Genomic DNA, 23067 nt, shown 5'->3' on the forward strand with positions numbered 1-23067 from the left:
GGAAGATTGCACAAAAAATTCCCATAAGCCCTACATCCAGCCTCTCCTGTTATGAATATCTATTTACCCATTTGTCACAATTCATAAACCAGTATAGATATATTGTGATGAACTGAAGTCAGTACTTTATTTACATAAAGTAGTTTTTACCTACTGCCGTTTTTCTGTTCCAGGATCCCATCTAGGATGCAGCATTACATTTAGCCATCATATCTCTTTAGGCTCTTCTTGGCTGTGACGGTTTTATGACTTTCCTTGTTTTCGATGACCTTGATAGTTTGGAGGAGTACTGGTTAGGAAGTTTGCAGAGTATCCCTTTATTGGAACTTGTCTGACCTTTTTCTCATGATAAGACTGAGGTTATAGATTGTTGGGGAAAATACAGACAAAGGCAAAAAGCTATTGTTTTCACACAATATCAAGTATACATACTATCAACCTGACTCATCGGTACTTATGTTGACTCTCACCTGGTTGAGGTTGTGTGAGTCAGGTTTCTCCACTGCAAAATTACCCACTGCCTCTTTCATACTGTGCTCATACTGCACTCACTATGGGCAGCCCACTCTTGAGCAGGAAGTTATGTTCCACCTCTTTGAGGATGTGGTTTGTATATAAATTATTTGGAATTCTTCTGTACAGGAAATTTGTCTCTTCTCTCCCATTTATTTATTCAGCCATTTATATCAGTATAGACTCATGGACATTTATTTCATACTTTGGGTTATAACCCAACATCATTTGTTTTGTTGCTCAAGTTATTTCAACTCTGGTCCCTGGGAGCTCTTTGGCTCCTGTGTCACACTGACAAACCCCAATCAATGTGGGTTTTGAGTCAGCATTTTCGAAAAGCTCCCAAGTGATTCTAGTGCCGGTGGTCCAAGGACTGCACAGTGAGAAATGTGGCTCGAGGGTGTGCCATGAGCTCTGTCTGCTAACCACAGAATCCCACCCATTCGTTGATTCCTTCAGCCAGCAGCAGCCCTCTGTCTACCATACCCATTCAGCAAACACTTACAGGGTGTCACTTGCCTGCCTCCTCCCTGCCAATCTCTGTGCTAGATTCTGGGAATGCAGAACTTGTCTGGGAATTCAGACTTAGGTGGACATGCTACGGGGGAAGTGTGGATGTGGTTAACAAGAGAGAGGAACAGAGTACCTGCCAACCCTTTTGTTCATTCTTAGTTAGCTTCCTAGAGAGCTTCTCTATAGAAAAGAGCATATTAAGAATTGAGAGAAGATATAAGGGATAGAGCAGAATAGGGGACATTGGAGGGGTTGGGCTCAGAAGTACCTATGGAAGATTTGGAATTAAACAGAAATGATTTATCTTCTGAGACTGAAGAATAGGAAATTGGCTACAGGAATTTTTATAGATTGGCTGGTATTAGGAGAAGCATGTTTGAGGTCACCTGAATGGCTTTAATTTTCTTTCTTTCTTCTTAAAGATACATGTATTTATTTTTAGAGACAGAGAGCGCTTGAACAGGGAGGGGGGCAAAGGGAGAGGGAGAAGCAGACTCCCCACTGAGCAGGGAGCCCCACTTAGGGCTCAGTCCCAGGACCTCGAGATCATGACCTGAGCTGAAGGCAAATGCTCAATCAACGGAGCCAGTCAGGTGCCCCTAAATAAAAGCTTTGATTTTCCAAAGGAAGCAGGAGGCCAGGTCATCCTTTCAAATAGGAGGGATGTGAAAACATATTGTTACAGCTTTGAAATAACGGTCGGGGGTGCTTCAGGTAGAATTAAGTCAGGAGACAAAACTACAGCAATAACTTAAAAAAAGAGTATTAAATGTAAAGAATTATTAACCAACTCCAAGACAATTCCAAGATACCACAGAAGAGATAGCTAGCACCTTTTGGGCTAGACAAACAAAGGGAAATGCCTGGAATAATGAAAACATTACAACTTACAGGAGTAGTACCATGGGACTAGGACCTGGACCTCAGAGGGGAAGCTGGCTGGTTGGCGATGGTCAGGATCCATGATGTGCCTCTGCAAGTATTGGATCACCTGGCAACTGGATTGTGCTGCTACTACAGGAAGGCACAGCTTCTCCCAGGTGACATGGCATTGCTGGGGTGTTGCTCAGAGGAATCACAAGCAGAAAGGAGGTCCCAGGGCCCTACTTCTTCCTCCAGGCTTATAGCCTTCCTGTAGCACCCCACACTGGTAGAGCCCGATGTGTGGTTTGCAGGGTCTCAGCCTAGCTCCACGAAGCCAAGTAGAGAAGCATGGGTTTGGAACTGAGAGACAGTGACCATCATGGTCTCCACTGTGTGAGTGACATTTTAGGGACTAAATACACTTGGGGGTCTGTATACTGGCTGAATTTCTTTCCTCCCTTGTCTGCAAATTCTTTCTTGTTCTCCTAGGCCTTTGCCATATTGGAGATATCTTTTCATTCCAGGGGTCAGCCACTGATTCCCTTGGTTGCTTAACCCTTCCCAGAAAAGCCTTGATGGATCTTCTGGTTCAAAAGGAACCAAAGAAAAAAAAAAAAAAAAAAAAAAAAAAAGGAACCAAAGAATTACTCCATCAACACCCAACAAGTGGATAAACAAAATGTGATATAAATGTGATGGGCTATTATGCAGCTGTAAAAATGAAGGAAACTCGGACATGCTCCAATACGGATAAACCATGAGGACATTACAGATGCCAGTCATAAAAAAGACACTGTATGATTCTGCTTATATGAGGCACCTAGAGTAGTCAAATGTATAAACAGAGAAAATAGAATGCAGTTGCCAGGGGACTGGCCGCGAGGCGAACGGGAAGTTAGTGATGAATGGGTAGAGAGTTTCAGTTTTGCAAGATGAAGAATGTTCTCAAGATAGATGGTGGCCATGATTGCTCAACAATATAAATTGTGCTCCATGCCACTGAACAAACACTGAGAAATGATTAAGATGGTGAATTTTCTATTATGTGTATTTTGCCACAATGAAAAAAAAATTGTTTTAAAGACCAAAAACAAGGCTATAGCTGGAGGGAATGGGTGGGTGGCCTCTGGCCTGGTGTGTCACATGTCTCCATTTGGTGATTCATTCTTCAACTCAACTTTGTGAGCAGCATTTTCCAGGCCTTGCTTCCTAAGTTCCAATGCACTGTGTCCTCATGTGCTCTGCTGCATGCATACTCTCAGATGAATAAGTGCAGGGGCAGCCCTGCCTCCTCGTATCAGTGGATGATACTACTAGCTAATATATTTTTTTAACCCAAATTGTCTTTTTCTTAGAATTTTTACCCAAGATTTTATTTTTCAGTAATCTCTACACCCATCGTGGGGCTGGAACTTACAACCCTAAGATGAGGAGTTGTAGATTCCACCAACTGAGCCAGCCAGGCATCCCTCTAATAACTAATATTAATTGAGTATTTACAATATGCCAGTCACGTGTATTAATCAGAAGAAACGTGCGTTGTAGACACTGTTCTCATCTCCATATTACAGATGAGGAAACCCAAGCTCAGAGAGGTTGTGACTAGCCTTAGGTCACCTAACTGCCAAGTGAAGAAGCCAGGACCCATCCAGGGTCACAGAGGCGGTGCCCTAACCACTGTGCTCTACCGCCCTCTAGTGGACCCAGGTCTTGCGGTGTCTCGGCGACCCCGCACTCCAGCAGGAGCACCTGGTTTCCAACCCACTGGGTAAGAAGTCATCTCGCAGTCGTTATTTTATGCTTCCAGAGATCCGCAGCGTGACCCTCCTTCTAGCTCTGGCACCATACTGGCTGTGTGTGGCAAGTGGCTGCAGTGGCTGAGTTTGGCTGCATGGCTCGGGAAGCTCCTCGGGTGCTCACACCCCGCCAGCCAAACCGGGAGGAGCCCTGGTGGCTTCTGAGGTTGTGAGGGGATTGTCATGTGTTGCTTACAATGTTCCATTGCTCCCTGTAGGAGCCTCTCTCATAGATGTTAGTCTTTTCCTAAGCCTCTCTGGTTGTACTGATCCTTGGAACTCTATAGAAACTCCTAGATTTCTTATATCCCAGCTATACAAAGTATTTTCTAGAATCATCAACTCTCCAAGTTTCTCTCCTGATCTGAGCCGTCTGCATGAGGTTGTGAGCAGGGGAATCTGTCTTCCAAGAAGTGCCTTTTCCATACCACACAGGCCACTGGGAGTGTCTTTGGGATTTCTGGCTTCAAAGTCCGAGTCTGTCGGGTGACACAGATACCTTTTGTTGTTCTTCGATCCAGGATTCACACATTGCATTTGGTTGTTATGTATATTTAATCTCTTTTAATCTAGAATAGTCCCCCTTCCCACCTTATTGTTTACTGTTTTGTCCTGTGGAACTTTCTGGAAGAGTCCAGGTGTGTTGTTTTAGATGGCCTCCAATACAGAATTTGTCTAGTAGTTTCTTCATGATTGGTTTCAGGTTAAATATTTCTGGCAAAAATACTTTGTAGATGATGTTTTGTACTTATTGCCTCATATCACAAGGCAGAAAAAAACCTCATTTGGGAATTACACATTCAGCAAATATATATTGATAGTATGTTGCCTGGTGGGCCAAGAACTCTGCTATGCAATGAGTATGCATGGATGCCATTGATATGATTGTGTGCTGAGAGATTAAAAAGGAAAAAAACGGGCAGCCTGGGTGGCTCAGTGGTTTAAGCAGTGCCTTCTGTCCAGGGCCGGATCCTGGAGACCTGGAATCGAGTCCCATGTCGGGCTCCCTGCATGGAGCCTGCTTCTCCCTCTGCCTGTGTCTCTGCCTCTCTTCTCTCTCTGTGTATCTCATGAATAATAAATAAAATCTTAAAAAAAAAAAAAAAGGAGAAAACCAGAAAGCAGGTTTATCAACTAGGAATAGGTTTGGCTACACATACAGAAAATTCAACTCACAGTAGCTAAACCAAAGAGAGGTTTGCATTTTTTTTTTAAGATTTATTTATTTATTTATTCATGAGAGAGAGAGAGAGAGGCAGAGACACAGGCAGAGGGAGAAGCAGACTCCATGCAGGGAGCCTGATGTGGGACTCGATCCCGGGACTCCAGGATCACACCCTGGGCTAAAGGCTGGCGCCAAACTGCTAAGCCATCCAGGGATCCCCAAGGTTTGCATTTTGTTCTTGGTTTTGATTTTGTATTTTACACAGCTGCAAATCCAGCACTGATATGACAGCTTCACCATATTCTCTCTCTCTCTGCCATCATGAGGGGATTGCTTTAGTTCTCATAAATCCATGGCTTCTGTCCCCCACATATTTGACGTCCTTCCAGACAGGAAGGAGAAAAGGGCCGTGCCTACTGACTCCTCACTTTGAAGGAGTTTTCCCAAAAGCAGCACCAAATGATTCTGCTCACATCTCATTGGTTATGATTATGTCACATTGTCAACCACATATGCAAGATTGTCTGGGAACACTGCTGCTGTTAACAAAAACAGGGCTCTATTAATAAAAGGGGAGAATAGATATTAGGTAGGCAATTGGCAGTCTTTGCCATGGAGATAAAGATTTTTAATGGCTGAAGAGATAGCTACACAGCCAAACAGGAGAATTGCAAAGTTCCCACCAATTTAGGGAAACCCTGATTGTTCTGTAGCCATGGAAACAAGTAGCCACCAGAACTGGTTTTATATCCATTCAATTGATCAGTGACAACTTGCCCTAGTGAACATGCTTTCACAGGCTGACCAATCAATTCAACCCCTATTAAATGAAAATAAGCCAATCAGAGATGGACTCACTTTAATAAACACACCTGAGGGATCCCTGGGTGGCGCAGCGGTTTGGCGCCTGCCTTTGGCCCAGGGCGCGATCCTGGAGACCCGGGATCGAATCCCACGTCGGGCTCCCGGTGCATGGAGCCTGCTCCTCCCTCTGCCTGTGTCTCTGCCTCTCTGTCTCTCTCTCTGTGACTATCATGAATAAATAAATAAAATCTTAATAAATAAATAAATAAATAAATAAACACACCTGAATGCCAACCAACCAACAAGAGCTCAGCCAGCAACTACACTTCTGCAGATGATGGTAATCCACTTATGCCTCTGAAAGTCTCCCAATCCGTGAGCTCATGTTCCCAAAACCTTTTGTAAGTCAACACTGTACCCTGTGCAGAGAGTCTGACCACCACAGCTCTCCCTTATTAGATAAGCAATACATTCAGCTTCGTTTTCTTATCTTGGGTATTAAATGTGGTCCTGTTATAATAAAACCAGAATCGTATTTTTTAATTTGTTTGTATCCTCCCTGGAGGACCATTCCCCAAGCAAAGCTTTCAAACATCTCCATCTGTAGCCTTAGTGGATGAGGCCCCAGAGTATGCAGAGATGTCTGCAAGTATCCAGTGACACAGGATGATGGAGAAAGGCAAGACAAAGATCCAGAGCACCTGGTGCAGGGGAACCATCCAGATGTTGATAGTTACAGGTGATCTGTCTGTTTAGAGCAGACCTCTTGCTTACTGTTAAGAAATAGATAGAGGCAGGACACCGACTGAACAGTATGGGGCAGAAGTAGGAACACTAGAGTCTGTAGGTCAGTCTGTGTCCCCTCCTACCCACCTGCACCCCACCCCCAGCCTTATATTTAATGTTTTTAAGTGATTACATTTGGGAAAGGGGAATAGCGGTGGTGGTGATGGTAGCAAACTACATCTAACATAAAATTCCTAAGAATTGTATTTTTATGTGTACAATGCAGTGGCATTAAGTACGTTCACAATGCTGTGTAGGGCAGCCCCGGTGGCGCAGCAGTTTAGCGCCACCTGCAGCTCAGGGTGTGATCCTGGAGACCCTGGATGGAGTCCCGTGTGGGGCTCTGCATGGAGCCTGCTTCTCCCTCCGCCTGTGTCTCTGCCTCTCATTCTCTCTCTGTGTCTCTATGAATAAATAAATAAATAATCCTTAAAAAAGCAAACAAACAATGCTGTGTAACAATCATTACTATCCATTTCCAGAACTTTTTTTTTTTTAAGACTTTTATTTATGCATGAGAGAGAGAGAGGCGGAGACACAGGCAGAGGGAGAAGCAGGCTCCATGCAGGGAGCCTGACGTGGGACTCAATCCTGGGTCTCCAGGATCAGGCCCTGGGCTGAAGGCGGCGCTAAACCGCTGAGCCACCCGGGGCTGCCCCATTTCCAGAACTTTTATCATCCTTAGAACTCTGTCCCTTAAACAACAATTCACTATTCCTTCCTCCTTCCAGTCTCTGGTAACCACTGTTCTACCTTCTGTCTCCACAGATTTGCCTGTTTTAAGTACCTCATATAAGTGGAATAACACAATACATGTCTTTTTGTATCTGGCTTATGACACTTGCCATAAAATATCATTTTGAGATTTATCCATGTTGTAGCACTTGTCAGAATTTCCTTCTTCTTAAGGCTGCATGATATTCCATTGTATGGATATACCGCACTTTATCTATCTTCCCAGTGAACACTTGGGTTGTTTTCACCTTTTGGCTACTGTGAATAATGCTGCTATGAACATTGGTGCGCAAGCAGAAGCATTACATTTTCAATTTATATTAGCAACTACAGGATATTCTCTCTCTCTTGCCTCTTGACATTCCAAGATTAAAATAGTTACTCTCTGGCACTCTGCAGGAAAAGTTTGCCAAACCCTGGTGTAAGGGATGGGTTCAGGACGGAGAGGGATCCTAGCAGAAGTCCATTCATATTGGCTTGTTGAATGAGGAGGAGAGAAGAATTGGCATTTAGTGGGAAGGAATGTGTGAGGCTTGCATTTGTCTGTTAGGACAGCCAAAGTACCACAGACTAGGTGGCATGAACAACAAAAATTTATTTCCTCACAGTTCTGGAGGCTGGGAGCCCAAGATGGGGGGGTGGTCAGCAGGGTTGGTTTCTTCTGGGGCCTCCCTTCTTGGTTTGTAGATTATTTTCTCCCTGTATCTTCACATGATCTTTTCATGTGTGCCTCTGTCCTAAACTCCTGTTCTTACATGGACACCAATCATCCCATTAAAGAGGGATTAGGGCCCACCTTAATGACCTTATTCAGCCTTAATTATGTCTTTGAGGGATGCCTGGGTGGCTCAGTCTTGAGCATCTGTCTTGGCTCAGGGCGTGATCCCGGGGTCCTGGGATTGAGTCCTGCATCAGGCTCCCTGTGGGGAGCCTGCTTCTCCCTCTACCTGTGTCTCTGCCTCTCTCTGTGTGTCTCTCATGAATAAATAAATAAAATCTTTAAAAAAAATTATGTCTTTGAAAGCCCTATCTCCAAATACAGTCACCTTCTGTGCTCCTGGAGGATGGAGCTTCAATACAAAAATTTTGAGGGAACACAGTTCAGCCCATAACAGGGCCCACACTCCACCCAGGAGATAATAGGCCTTTAAAAGACCAACAAATTCTTTTTTTTTTTTTTAAATAAGACCAACAAATTTTTAACCAACCTGATAATGATGGTGCTGGAAGTGAGAAAATATATTAATGTACTCCTGCCCTCATAATTATTGGCTCAGAAAGTGGGTAGGTCTGAGTCTGCTAGTGGAGAAAACTCACTGCTATAGAGTTTGCTGAGGACAAGTGCAAAGGACTTCTTTTTGGACAGAGCGTATTTTTGTAGCATTTCCTAGATTTTTTTTTTCTTGTGACAATAAAGAGTACCAAAGAGAGAGAGAGAGAGAGAGAGACAGAGACAGAAAGAAAATCCATCATAATTTTAGCAGCAATTAACCTGAATTCGTGTGGGAGTGCTTTGGCCCTGCCGTGAGCCGGCTACAGCAAAGGTGTCCAGTCCAGGTTTTCTGTTGGGAATTCTATTCCCAAAGTCCTCTCTGCCCTGAGAACATCATTACCACCCTCGCCCCTGTCCATAGTTATCTCTTGCCTATTTCAAAAAAATCATGACTAGAGGACACTTTAAAGGAACATGACCAGATACACTTTGGGACCAAGAAGTGACCCTGCCACTCAGTGGAGGCAGCTGGGGCCAAATTCATGTCACATTTTTGTTTCTTCCCTTTGGCTCAGAGGCAGAAAATACTAGTTTCTGACCTATGACATGGAAAAAAAAGCCCAGCGCACAGGTCCCCATACTTCAACCCCCTACTGACAGAACAAAAATAGAAACTTTGAAATGTTTAGAACAAAAATTTTCATACGGACTGACCTTGTTTCATTTTAGGACACTGCAGCAGATTCCAGTCAGACGAATGGAAGTGGCAGCGATAAAAGATCCAATTGCAAGAACTATGATAAGATCTTAAAAAAAAAAAAGATTTTATTTATTTATTCATGAGAGACTCAGAGAGAGGCAGAGACACAGGCAGAGGGAGAAGCAGGCTTCCCACAGGGAGCCTGGACTTGGGATAGCCCTGAGCCAAAGGCAGACCTCAACCACTGAGCCATCCAGGTGTCCCAAACTAGAAGAAGGTACTTACAAATTAGATAAGTAGAGTGGATTAGATATTAAAAAAAATAAAAGATTCAGGGGTGCCTGGCTGGCTCAGTCAGAAGGGCATGTGATTCTTGATCTCTGGGTCCTGAGTTCAAGCCCCATGTTGGGTGTAGAGATTACTTAAATAAATCAGTACAAATACACTTAAAAAGATAAGACATAAAAGATTCAGGCAACCAGTGTATAATTTCAGACACCTAATGCCGTTAGCATACTGTCTGTTCTATCTAGATGTGCAGTGCACTCCTCTCCTGAACATGCTCTATTCTTTGTTTCCTGTAACTGCTGTTTTCAGCAGCATTTCCTTTGCATACATTTTCTTGGATCCTCCTTTTCCCACCAGTTTTTCTTAGTTCAGACCTCATTTGCTTCTCTCAATATAGAATTTCCAGATTCTATATTGTCTCCTATTTGGACCTCACATCACCTGTAGAAGGAGGTATCAATACCTCCAAAATGGAGTCCTAGACTCAGAAGCTGGTGTATCCTCTTGGTTGAGCTAGGTCCGACCCATGGGGAGGTCTCTCACATTGTCAGGTGACTTCATACAGTGTGCAGCACATAGCTTGGGTTTGTGCTCAGTAAGGTTAGATTCCATTATTATGGAGACAGGCTAGACACAGCAAGACTTTAGTGGGGGGCAGTGGAGATGAACAAGTAACTAAACACAGGGATAATCAGGAATATAAATACAGTCTGTCTTAGAAATAAACTCTAATACCATCATTGCTTTCTCTTTGTCCTCAAGGCTCATGGTCCATTCCCTTTACATATGGGATCCCAAAGAAAGGGTGCTTCTGGCCTGTCTCCTTAGATCATCTCAGCCAATTTCCCATCATTGTGTTCCTCCTGGATACCTTGGCCTTTCTGCAATTAAACCCAAAATAAAAGGCCTCTTTTTGCCACTTAGGTTCTGGTTTCTGATCTGAAGGAGGTCCCTCCTCCTAGGTATTTGACATCATGAAAGTATTCATCTTCTTTCCCTACCTCCCATTCTCAGGTATGGTTCCTGAGTATAGATAGAAGTGGTCGGCTTCAGCTCTAGCATTGTTCCATTTGTATGAGATCTTGCCCCTTGACACACTTGGTGTATCCATATAGCTGCACCCTATACAGTAATTAAAGGATTGCTCCATTATAACCTGGACTCACACTTGCCATTTAAAGTGTAGCATTAAGGGCAGCCCAGGTGGCTCAGCGGTTTAGTGCCGCCTTCAGCCCAGGGTGTAGTCCTGGAGACCTGGGATCAAATCCCACGACAAGCTCCGTGGATGGAGCCTGATTCTCCCTCTGCCTGTGTCTCTGCCCCCTCCTTTCTCTCTGTGTCTCTCATGAATAAATAAATAAAATCTTTTAAAAAAAAGTGTAGCATTAATACCTATGTTCCTGGTTGATTTGAATTGGGTTGAGATGTCTACTAACCTGTCCCAAGCACTTCAAATTCATGGAGTCACACAATGGTAGAGAGAGGAGAGACCTAGAGATTCCAAATTAGAACTTCAACTCTGGGGATCCCTGGGTGGCGCAGCGGTTTGGCGCCTGCCTTTGGCCCAGGGCGCGATCCTGGAGACCCGGGAGGATCCCTGGGTGGCGCAGCGGTTTGGCGCCTGCCTTTGGCCCAGGGCGCGATCCTGGAGACCCGGGATCGAATCCCACGTCGGGCTCCCGGCATGGAGCCTGCTTCTCCCTCTGCCTGTGTCTCTGCCTCTCTCTCTCTCTCTGTGTGTGACTATCATAAATAAATAAATAATTAATTAATTAAAAAAAAAAAAAAAGAACTTCAACTCTGGAACATAAATAAAGTGTTAAAGCTCCCCAAAAGAGCGTCTTATAAATTTCCTTACTTCTTTTTAAAAAAAGATTATTTATTTATTTATTCATGATAGACACAGAGAAAAAGGCAAAGACATAGGCAAAGGGAGAAGCAGGCTCCTTGCAGGGAGTCTGATGTGGGACTCGATCCCAGGACCCCGGAATCATAATTTGAGTCAAAGGCAGATGCTCAACCACTGAGCCACCCAGGCGTCCCAAATTTGCTTACTTCTTATACTTCAGTGTGATTCATTAACTGAGATTAGATTGTGAAGGTTGGGTCTGGAGAGAGAATCTGAAAAGAAAGAAAAGGAGAGAGGACCATAAGGACAAAGAAATAATCAGAAGGCAGCTTCTGGAAACAACGTATCTGCTTCCTAATCTGTCTTCATCCCTGTCCAAAGACATCAGGGATGGTTTTGATATCGTTCCCATCACCAGTATTCTGACCTTAATTAAGATATTATAAGTCCATGTGCTCTGTTCTGTTGTGTGAAGATTGCTGCCCACCCAGCTTTGCTACTACTGCTATTTCATGAATAATATCAATATACAATTTTACAGTCTTCTCTAAGGCCAACTCCTTTACTGTTGAACTGTATCTCCTCATTTTTCAACTATTCAAGAATCGATGCAATTCTTTTTTTTTTTGATGATGCAATTCTTAATAGTCTCTCCTGAAACAACTATTTTCACTTCCTTAAAAAATATTTTTTCCAAATATATCTATCTATCTATCTATCTATCTATCTATATACTATTTTTCTGTTCCCCATTACGAAGAGTCTCAGACTGAATGGTACGTGATGTGCCCATTTCCTCACCTCCTGTTCTCTCTTCAACCCAATCCAAGTGTGCTTTTTACCCATGACTCTCTGAAATTGTGCCCAATAGGGTCATCAGAGACCCCTACCTGGTGAGATCCAATGGTCAATCCTCTGTCCTTAGCACAATCAACCTCTTAGCAACTTGGGGCATTCATTCCCATCTTCTTTTTAAAATAATTATTTTAACATTTTTCATGCATTCAGAAGATGTAAAAATTAGTATAATAAACACGAGTGTACCCATTGGTCAGCTTAAAAAGTAGAACATTTCCACAGAAATTCTGGTGTGTCTTTCTCTGATTGCTTGTCTCTTCCTACCTCCCGGATATAACCACTTTTTTTGTGTTTATTATTCCCTTGTTATATCCTACATTGTTTCACTGCATATGTGTATATCTCTAATAGTGTATTAGTTTCATTTTATTACCTTTACATAAATGGTAACTTAGTGCACATATTTTTGTGATTAGCTTTTTTCTCTCAACATTATTTTTATAAGATGTAGTCATGATGCTATTTGTAAGCATCGCTTGTTTACACTGCTATACAGTGTTCCAGGGCAAATTGTATTAGTTATCTATTGCTGTGTGACAAATTACTCCAAAATTTTGCAGCTCAAAACAACAATAAACAGTTTCTGTAGGTTGAGAATTTAGGAAAAGCCTAGCTGAGTTGTTCTAGCTTCAGTGTCTCCCATGAAGTTGAAGTGAAGATATAGTTATCTGGAGGCTTGACGCAGGCTAGAGAATTCATTTCCAAGATGGTGCACTCACAATACTGAGAATTGATGTGTTTGTTGAAAAGAAGCCTCAGCTACTTGCCATGTGGATATCTCCACAGGGCTGCTTGAGTATCCTTATAACATAGCAGCTGGCTTTCTCCAGAGAGAATGAACCAAGAAAGCAAAGTAGAAGTCACAGTGACTTTGATCATTTCTGAAATATCCCATTGGCTATAGGTCAGCTGCATTCGGTGTGGGAGGGAAGTACACAAAGCACGTGAATACCAGGAAGTGATGCTGGAAGCCATCCTGGAACCTGGCTACCACAATGACTATGCCAGAATTAGTCTATTCTCTTGTTAATGACATTAATGTTATTCCTATTTTTTTTTTAATTTTTATTTTTATTTATTTATGATAGTCACAGAGAGAGAGAGAGAGGCAGAGACACAGGCAGAGGGAGAAGCAGGCTCCATGCACTGGGAGCCTGACGTGGGATTCGATCCCGGGTCTCCAGGATCGCGCCCTGGGCCAAAGGCAGGCGCCAAACCGCTGCGCCACCCAGGGATCCCTGTTATTCCTATTTTATTTTATTTTATTTGTTTGCTATTACAAACACAATGATTATGATCATTCTTGTTCAAATTTCTGGTGCACATGGGGAACAGTCTCTCTAGAGGGAGATTGCTGGGCCAATAGGATATGTTCATCCTCAAATTTATTAGAAAATACCAAATTGAGCAGCCCAGGTGGCTCAGTGGTTTAGTGCCGCCTTCAGCCCAGGGTGTGATCCTGGGGACTTAGGATCGAGTCCCGCATTGGGCTCCCTGCATGGAGCCTGCTTCTCCCTCTGCCTGTGTCTATGCCTCTCTCCCTGTGTCTCTCATGAATAAATAAATAAAATCTTAAAAAAAAAATACCAAATTGCTCCAAAATTACCCCAAAGTAGTTTACCAATTTATACTTCCACCAACAGTAAATAATATCTACCATGCTCTATATCCTTGTCAATACTTGGTATCATCAGGTTTTTAAATTTAGGCCAGTTTGGTGGTTATAAATAATTCCTTTGCAGATTAAAATTTTCATTTTTCTAAATTACTAATGAAGTTGAACATCTTTTCATGTGTTTACTGTGTATTCAGTCTTTTCTACCAAGTGTCTTTGGATTATGTGTCTTTCTCTTACTAATCTATACGTTTGTTTTTTTTTTAAGATTTATTTATTTATTTATGATAGACATAGAGAGAGATAGAGAGGCAGAGACACAGGAGGGAGAAGCAGGCTCCGTGCCGGGAGCCCGATGTGGGACTTGATCCCGGGACCCCAGGATCCCGCCCTGGGCCAAAGGCAGGCGCTAAACCGCTGAGCCACCCAGGGATCCCTAATCTATATGTTTTTAAAATATATTTTGAATTATTAAAAAGCTTTGGAAGATTATATGTGCCACAAATATCTCCTAGTTTATGCTTTGTCTTTTTACTTTTTAATACTGGTTTTCGATGACTGGAAATCTGAAATTTATTCATTTTTCCCCCTCTGTGGTATGTGCTATTTATATCTTTTTAAAAGACATTCTTCCATTAACTGAGGTCATAAAAATACTTGTCTATACTTCCTTTGAAAAGGTTTTCAGGCTTGCTCTTTACCTGTAGTTCTCTAACCCAAATGGAACTTGTTTTTGTATGTTAGATGAGGTGGAACATTACTTATAATGTTTGTTTCTGTATAGATAACCACTTGCTCAAGCTTCTTTCTTCTTTTTTAAATTTATTTGAGAGAAAGACAGAGAGAGCAACAGAGACAGTGACAGAGATAGCGAGAGAGAGCACAAGTGGGGAGGAGAGAGAGAAGCAAATTCCCCGCTGAGAAGGGAGCTCATCTGGGGTTCAATCCCAGGACCCCAGAATCATGACCTGAGCCGAAGGCAGATATTCAACCCTCAACCAACTAGGCCACCCAGGTGCCCCTCAAGCTTCTTTCTTAAAACACTTTCTTCAGGGGCACCTGGGTGGCTCAGTGGTTGAGCACCTACCTTTGGCTCAGGATGTGATCCTGGAGTCCTCGGATCAAGTCCCACGTTGGGCTCTCTGCATGGAGCCTGCTTCTCCCTCTGCCTGTGTCTCTGCCTCTCTCTGTGTCTCTCATGAATAAGTAAATAAAATCTTAAAAAAAAAAAAAACTTTCTTCACTTGGCTTCAAGGACATTACACACTCCCTGTCTTCCTTTCCCCTGGCTCATTGCTTTTTCTTGGTCTCCAGTGCTGGCTCTTGGTCTCCAGTGTTGGCCTCTAACTGATGGAGTGACCTGGGAGTGCCCTTCCTCTCCAAATTATCTAGATTTCTCTCAACATTCTCTCTCTAGATAATTTCATGCAAGTCCATGGCTATAAATAACATCTGGATGTTGAACACTCCCAAGTTCCTATCTTTACCCTCTTCATATCTCCACATGGCTCACTCCTTCTCATGTCTTGGGGTTCCCAAGAATAATGTCATCTCCTCAGAGACCACACAATACAAAATATCAGTACCTGTAACTCTATACACTTGCCTTGTTTTATTTTATATCAAAACTTTGTCAGTCACCTCCTGGCCTTGTATTAGGAATCTATCCTATATTGTCCATCTAGTACTCATATATATCATGGGCTTTGAATTGTTTACTGATGTGTCTAAATGACTAAGCACAGTAGCTGACGTATTCTAGATGCACAATAAATGTTTGTAGTAAAAGAAGCAATAATAACTATCACTTAGGGACGCCTTGGTGGCTTAGTGGTTGAGCGTCTGCCTTTGGCTCAGGGCGTGATCCCAGAGTTCCCGGATTGAGTCCCACATCGGGCTCCCTGCAGGGAGCCTGCTTCTCCCTCTGCCTATGTCTCTGCTCTCTCTTTGTCTCTCATGAATAAATAAATAAAATCTTTAAAAAAATAACCATCACTTAATATACCACTTGATACCCTATGAAGATTGTTTGTATGCATCTTGTTTCTTCTAGGATCAATTTAATCCTCAGGGCATGATTTTTTTTTAAATTAATTAATTTATTTGAGAGAGCATGGGCCAGGAAGGGGCAGAGGGAAATGGAGAAGCAGATTCCCTGCTGAGCAGGGAGCCCAATGTGGGGCTCAATCCCAGGACCCTGAAATCATGACCTAAACTGGAGGCAGATGCTTAACCAACTGAGTTACCCAAGTGCCCCTTCAGAGGCATGATTTTGCCTATATTTGTAGCAAATAACAACAATAATATATCTTCCTTTGGAGGTCTCTTAACATTTTTTACTCGGAACATTTGTTATTCCCAGTTCTGTGCGTTATTAGGTATGTGAATGTCACTTGAGGAGATTGAACTGTAATATCTCTTAGATGACTTCAGACCATGACATCTGTCATTCATTTTTTCATATAAAAGGGATATAGTCGTGAGAAAGCGACAAGCAATTCAAATAAATGCACCTTCTAAGGCATTTGGATGTTATATCTTTAAAAATCCAAAACTATTAGATTAGTAATTCTCAATCATTTCTTTTCAGCCAGAATACAAGCCAATGAGCTACTCTTATTTTTATACAACCATAAACATTTTTGCTGGAAGCAAAATACTACAGTATTCAAATAATACTACAAAAGATTTTTATCCCCTACAATTGCCAGAATCCCATTCCAATTTACACACAGGCTTATCTAACAAACATGGTCTTTGCTTTAAAGCCCCTCCAGGGGCAGCCCCTGTGGCGCAGCAGTTTGGCACCACCTGCAGCCTGGGGTGTGATCCTGACGGCCCGGGATCGAGTCTCACGTCAGGCTCCCTGCATGGAGCCTGCTTCTCCCTCTGCCTCTCTCTCTCTGTCTCTGTGTCTCTATGAATAAATAAATAAAAATCTTAAAAAAAAAAATAAAGCCCCTCCAGGAGATGTACAGATATTATCCAGTCATCTATCCACTTTACATTATTGCTAAGCCAGTAAATCTATGTAGCTGAACTATAAAAATACACATTTGGCAAGTTTGAGCAGCCAGAGAAATGTATTCACTTATTATGTCTACTGAGGGGTTTTGAACCTAATACACAAGAATTTGGTCACTTCGGTCAAATTACTAGCACTCTGACTCATTCCACAACACAAATAGAATGAATTTGTGCATATCTCTCCCTGAGGAAACAAAAAGGGAACTTGAGGCTGATATTAAAATAGATTTCTCACTCTCTGAGAGCTCAGTGGTCTGTTTATGTTATCGAAAGTTCTGGCACTGTGGGTCAGGCTCTCCTGGGTGCTGACAGCTCACAATCTCAAAGCACACATTCAAGACAATGTGGGAAAGATTCGACACTTTGCAGAGAGGCAGTGAAGCTCTAAGGCCTATTGACAGAGATGTTGAAGCCGGGTGGCAAAGTATAAAGCAGGGAGCCCCGAACAGTCAAAGCTTCTTATCAGCAACACAGCTAACTGTCGTCACAGAAACGTCCTGCAGAGGTGGTTGGACTTAATGACACTGAGTGAGAGTGAAACAGAAACTGAATCAAGAGGAGTGCTTTATGGGGGTGGGGGTGGGAGTGTGGTAGCTACATAAGTACAACACTAATCTTAAATAAATGAAAAAACAGCAGCTGTGTCTAGTGCTCTTGATACTCAGGGTCCAGACATGACATATAGGTTACCTAGAAAGTCTCAGCAACTTCATCAGATTCTAAGAGGTATGATGTACCTTAGTCAGGAGAGACTCACTGCCATCACATGCAATAGCCAAATCTAACTGGTCTAACCAAAAAAGAGTCACAATCCAATATGGCAGACATGGGGCAAGGAGCTCTTCACATGCTCACTCAGGAACACAGGCTTCACTTCTCTGGTGGCCTTTCTATCTTCCGGAGCCCTAGTGTCCTCAGAAAATTCTCTGCACCCAACCAACAGACAAGGGGAGAGGAACTCTTGGAGAACCTGAGGAGAGATTAGGGACCACATTCAACAGGCCAAGACTAGCTACATGACCACCATTACACAGTGGGAACTTGGGAGACTCAGTCTAGCTGTGTGAACAGGAAGGAAAGAAGAGCCTGATATCGGTGAGCACTAGTAGCCTCTGTTACAAGCATTTGATGAATGAAAAGAATGAAACTCAGTTTTGAAAACAAACTTATTAGGGGTCCCTGGGTGGCTCAGTTGGTTACACATCTGACTCTCAATTTCAGCTCAGGTCATGATCTTAGGGGTGAGATGGAGCTCCATATCAGGCTCTGCACTAGGCACAAGAGTCTGCTTGTCCCTCTCGCTCTGCTCCTGCCCCCCCACCCCTGACCTCTTTCTCTGAAATAAATGAAAGAAAGAGAGAAAGAAAGAAAGAAAGAAAGAAAGAAAGAAAGAAAGAAAGCAAGCTTGTTAAATTTGGGAAAAGCAAACACAGGACTGAACTTCAGTAAGAGGTCATATATTTAATTCAACTAGTGTTGTCTGTTTTCAAAAATGTTCTTTGGGCCACCACATTTGGAATTTCCTTCAGAAACAGCACAGAAGGCCCGCCCGGGTGGCTCAGCGGTTTAGCGCCGCCTTCGGTCCAGGGCATGATCCTGGAGACCCAGGATCGAGTCCCACGTCGGACTCCCTGCATGGAGCCTGCTTCTCCCTCTGCCTGTGTCTCTGCCTCTCTCTCTCTCTCTCTGTATCTCTCATGAGTAAATAAATAAAATCTTAAAAAAAAAAAAAAAAGAAATAGCACAGAAGCTCAATTCCACATGGTCATCCTGGTTAAGCCAACCTGAATTTATCCACCATGTGAATGATATCCATCATTAATATCCATCAATTTGGTATTTGTTTTTTTTTTTCAATTTGGTATTTGATTCTAAAAATAATGCCTTGAATTGCTTAAATTTTACATAGTCAGAAAGCGTAAATTTAAAAAAAGAAAGTATAAATAATTCTCTATGAAGTGTGAATGAATGTAGATGAATCTTTCCAGAATTAATCTTTATTCTTTGAAAGGTAACCTGCAGAGTGATGTCAGCAACATGGTGGAATAGTTTTCTACTGTCTTCCTCCCAAGGAACACCAATTTTAACAGTTGCCCATGGATGAGAGTGCTTTTCGGGAAGTCCAGGAGTTTTAGCAGAGAAGCTCCAGCATATCATTGAAGAAAAAAAAAAGCAACAACCAGGAAGAGTGGACACATGAAGATAGTAAGAGGAAAAGTTTTATTTGACCCACATTGCTCCTCTTCCAAAGCGGCACAGCTCATGCCAAGAGAGGCCTTGTCAGCTGGTTGGCAGCATCTCCCATGGGGGAAAGTGAAAGTATGTGAGCGAACGCCTGGCTTCCCCAGCTGCATGAGAAACCCACTTCTTTCCCACTCCATCTAGAATACTGAGGTGAGCTGCATGACTAGGGGGAGGAGCTAAGGGAACTGCAGTACTCTGAGCTTTCCCCTGGACTTCAAGTCTGAAGACCAAGGGTTGGCTCTGTCCTAAGGTAAGCCAGTGCCCACACCAGTGAAGTGACATTTAACCATTTTCCTTTATTTCCACAAGGCAGGAGCAGAATGCTTGTAGATCAATCTTCCTGAAACTTCTTCTAGCTCTGTTCTTTCATGTACATGTACCTTCAAAGGGTCCCTTTCTCTCAGAATCTGAGATCTCTGTGCTTTGGACCCAATCAGCTTTTCAAGGCTGACCTCCAAGAACTCTCCTGCCTTGGTTTGTGTTCCAGGTACACCTTGCTCTCTCTTCCTGCAGTCACTTCTCGTGCTCTGCCTCTGTGCTCTCCCTCCTCCCTCCTCTGAGAACGAACCTCATCACCCTGTCTCATATCCATGGAAATTCTATCTATCCTTCTAGGTCCAGGGAAAAAAGGCCTCTTTCTCTACAAAATTCCCCATGATCTATCTGAATCTCCATAACACTTAGGGATCATCTCTTATCTCAAGTACTTTGTTCCTTATGTGAATTGTTTTCTCCCTATCTTAGAAGAAGTGATATTTTGTATTTCCCTGATGGCAAGTGACGCAGAGCATTTTCTCATGTGCATGTTGGCCATGTCTATGTCTTCCTCTGTGAGATTTCTCTTCATGTCTTTTGCCCATTTCATGATTGGATTGTTTGTTTCTTTGGTGTTGAGTTTAATAAGTTCTTTATAGATCTTGGAAACTAGCCCTTTATCTGATACGTCATTTGCAAATATCTTCTCCCATTCTGTAGGTTGTCTTTTAGTTTTGTTGACTGTATCCTTTGCTGTGGAAAAGTTTCTTATCTTGATGAAGTCCCAATAGTTCATTTTTGCTTTTGTTTCTTTTGCCTTCATGGATGTATCTTGCAAGAAGTTATGTGGCCGAGTTCAAAAAGGGTGTTGCCTCTGTTCTCCTCTAGGATTTTGATGGAATCCTGTCTCACATTTAGATCTTTCATCCATTTCACACCAGTGAGAATGGGGAAAATTAACAAGGCAGGAAACAACAAATGTTGGAGAGGATGCGGAGAAAGGGGAACCCTCTTACACTGTTGGTGGGAATGTGAACTGGTGCAGCCACTCTGGAAAACTGTGGAGGTTCCTCAAAGAGTTAAAAATAGACCTGCCCTACGACCCAGCAATTGCACTGTTGGGGATTTACCCCAAAGATACAGATGCAATGAAACGCCGGGACACCTGCACCCCGATGTTTCTAGCAGCAATGTCCACAATAGCCAAACTGTGGAAGGAGCCTCGGTGTCCATTGAAAGAGGAATGGATAAAGAAGATGTGGTTTATGTATACAATGGAATATTACTCAGCCATTAGAAATGACAAATACCCACCATTTGCTTCAACGTGGATTGAACTGGAGGGTATCATGCTGAGTGAAGTAAGTCAATCGGAGAAGGACAAACATTATATGGTCTCATTCATTTGGGGAATATAAATAATAGTGAAAGAGAATAGAAGGGAAGGGAGAAGAAATGGGTGGGAAATGTCAGAAAGGGAGACAGAACATGAAGACTCCTAACTCTGGGAAGCGAACTGGGGGTGGTGGAAGGGGAGGAGGGCGGGGGGTGGGGGTGAATGGGTGACGGGCACTGAGGGGGGCACTTGACGGGATGAGCACTGGGTGTTATTCTGTATGTTGGCAAATTGAACACCAATAAAAAATAAATTTATTATTTAAAAAAATAAAATAAATTAAATTTTAAAAAAAGAAGTGATGTTTCTCTCAATGGTGCAAGTTATCTCCTTCAACTTTCTGTTCCCTCATACAGTGGAGTAAGATGACTTTTACCCAGTAAAAATACACTAAGCATTTATTACATATTTCATGGACTCAAATGTGAAGCAAATTAATGATATCAAATATTTGTCAACAAAAAACAACTTTTACTTAAACACGTATGTGCTAGACTCTGTCTTAAGAACTTTTCATGCATTATATCATGTAATTGTCATGTAGATATTTCTATATAAATAATACTTATATTTATTTTCAGTTTGCTTGGCTATTTTATAACTATTTTATATTTGTCAACTCTAGGTATAACTTAATAACTCACTTACTTGTAATGTATAAGTTCCAAAATTAAAGTTAAGTAAAGTATTAGAGGAAATACAATATAACCTTTCCCATTTAGGTAGACTCATGTGTAGGAACTTCATATTTTTTGGTTAAAAAAGACTTTTAAAAAAAAGATTTTATTTATTTATTTTGAGAAAGAAAGAGCAAGTGAGGAGAGAGCGAGTGTGAGAGTGATGGGAGGGAGAAAGAATCCCAAGCAGACTCCACACTGAGTCCAGGGCTGACTTGGGGCCAACACAGGGCCTGATCCCAAGGCTCTGAAATCATGACCTGAGCAAAAATCAAGAGTCAGATGCTTAACCAACTGATCCACCCAGGTGCCCCCAATTAAAAAGCTTTGATTTAAAGTACATTGGTAGTGGGGCACCTGGCTGGTTCCATTGGTAGAGCACGCAACTCTTGATCTCAAGGTCAGAGTACAAGCCCCATGTTGGATGTAGAGTTTACTTAAAACAAAAAACCCAAACCAATACATGGTAGTTAAAAGAATTAGTGTGTATCAGTCAAATGATAACACATAAGGGAGGGGTGACAGTTAATAACATCAAGGATGAATTCTTCACAGATTGTGCCCATAACAACAACGAAACCCAGTATTTTCTCTCATTAGATCATGCATTTCCACTATTTTTTAAAAGTGGGTTTTAGGGATCCCTGGGTGGCGTAGCGGTTTGGCGCCTGCCTTTGGCCCAGGGCGTGATCCTGGAGACCCGGGATCGAATCCCATGTCGGGCTCCCGGTGCATGGAGCCTGCTTCTCCCTCTGCCTATGTCTCTGCCTCTCTCTCTCTCTCTCTCTCTCTCTCTCTCTGTGACTATCATAAATAAATTTAAAAAAATAAATAAATAAAAATAAATAAATAAAAGTGGGTTTTAAGTAGAAATGTTAGTGAATTCCTGCTCTACAAGAAGAATTCTTTTCCTGCCCTATGCTTCCTATTGTTAACATAGGGCACAGGCCAAATTTTTGACCTCTTGCCCTTGAAAGCATTCTCTTAATCACATTCTTAGTTATTCTGTCAGTAAGTCAGAAAGTGGATTTATATTTTATCATGCAAGGCACAGCAATACTCCTTGAAATGGTTGATTTTTATAGCCAGCCAGGCCTAATCACCAAGTTCACTGTCTGGTCATTGCCAAGGAGGAGGTATAACCCTCTTGCTCGCTCATTATAGCCAAGTTTCTGCAGTAAATATTTCTTTTATTGTGGAAAAATATATGTAACATAAAACTTACTATTTTAACCATTTTTAGGCATACAATTCAGTGGCAGTAAGTACATTGGCAGATGGTTCTGCAACCATCACTACTACCCATCCCCACATTTTCATCAGCCCAAAATCTGTACCCATTACACACTAACTCCACATTTCTCCTTCCCGCTAGGGAGCAACCTGGCACCCCTGGCAACCACCATTCAACTTTTTGTCTCTGTGAATTTGGCTATTCTACATACCTCATGTAATTAGAATCAACCACTAAATATTTTTAAATCATCTCCTTCCTTAAAACAACAACAACAAAACAAAAAGCCCTAAAAACCCCATGTGTTATATAAATCTTAAGCATCTTTGATTAAACAAACTGGCTGAGTTTATTGAAAAGCCTAAATAAGTCTCTCCATCCTGGGACGCCTGGGTGGCTCAGTCGATTGAGCACCCAACTCTTGGTTTCAGCTCACATCCTAATCTCATGGGTCGTGGGATTAAATTGGCTCGGCACTCAGTGGGAGTCTGCTTAGATATTCTCCCCCTCTGCCCCTTCTCCAGCACAACACTCT

At 42.4% G+C, this 23067-nt stretch overlaps 1 long non-coding RNA gene across 2 annotated transcripts in view; it reads left to right on the forward strand.

The window, feature by feature from the left end:
• Nucleotides 1-23067, forward strand: part of LOC144287786 (uncharacterized) — a 62676-nt gene that overhangs the window by 17054 nt on the left and 22555 nt on the right. Inside the window, exons 3-5 of one of the 2 annotated variants that reach the window (XR_013355538.1) lie at nucleotides 1920-2066; nucleotides 3462-3658; nucleotides 18799-20732. This is a non-coding gene — a long non-coding RNA (uncharacterized LOC144287786). Of the gene's footprint in view, nucleotides 1-1919; nucleotides 2067-3461; nucleotides 3659-18798; nucleotides 20733-23067 lie in introns of those variants that run through there. The other variant, XR_013355537.1, reaches the window with a different exon arrangement.

Source organism: Canis aureus, chromosome 17, assembly GCF_053574225.1.
Source record: "Canis aureus isolate CA01 chromosome 17, VMU_Caureus_v.1.0, whole genome shotgun sequence".
Classification (NCBI taxonomy): domain Eukaryota; kingdom Metazoa; phylum Chordata; class Mammalia; order Carnivora; family Canidae; genus Canis; species Canis aureus.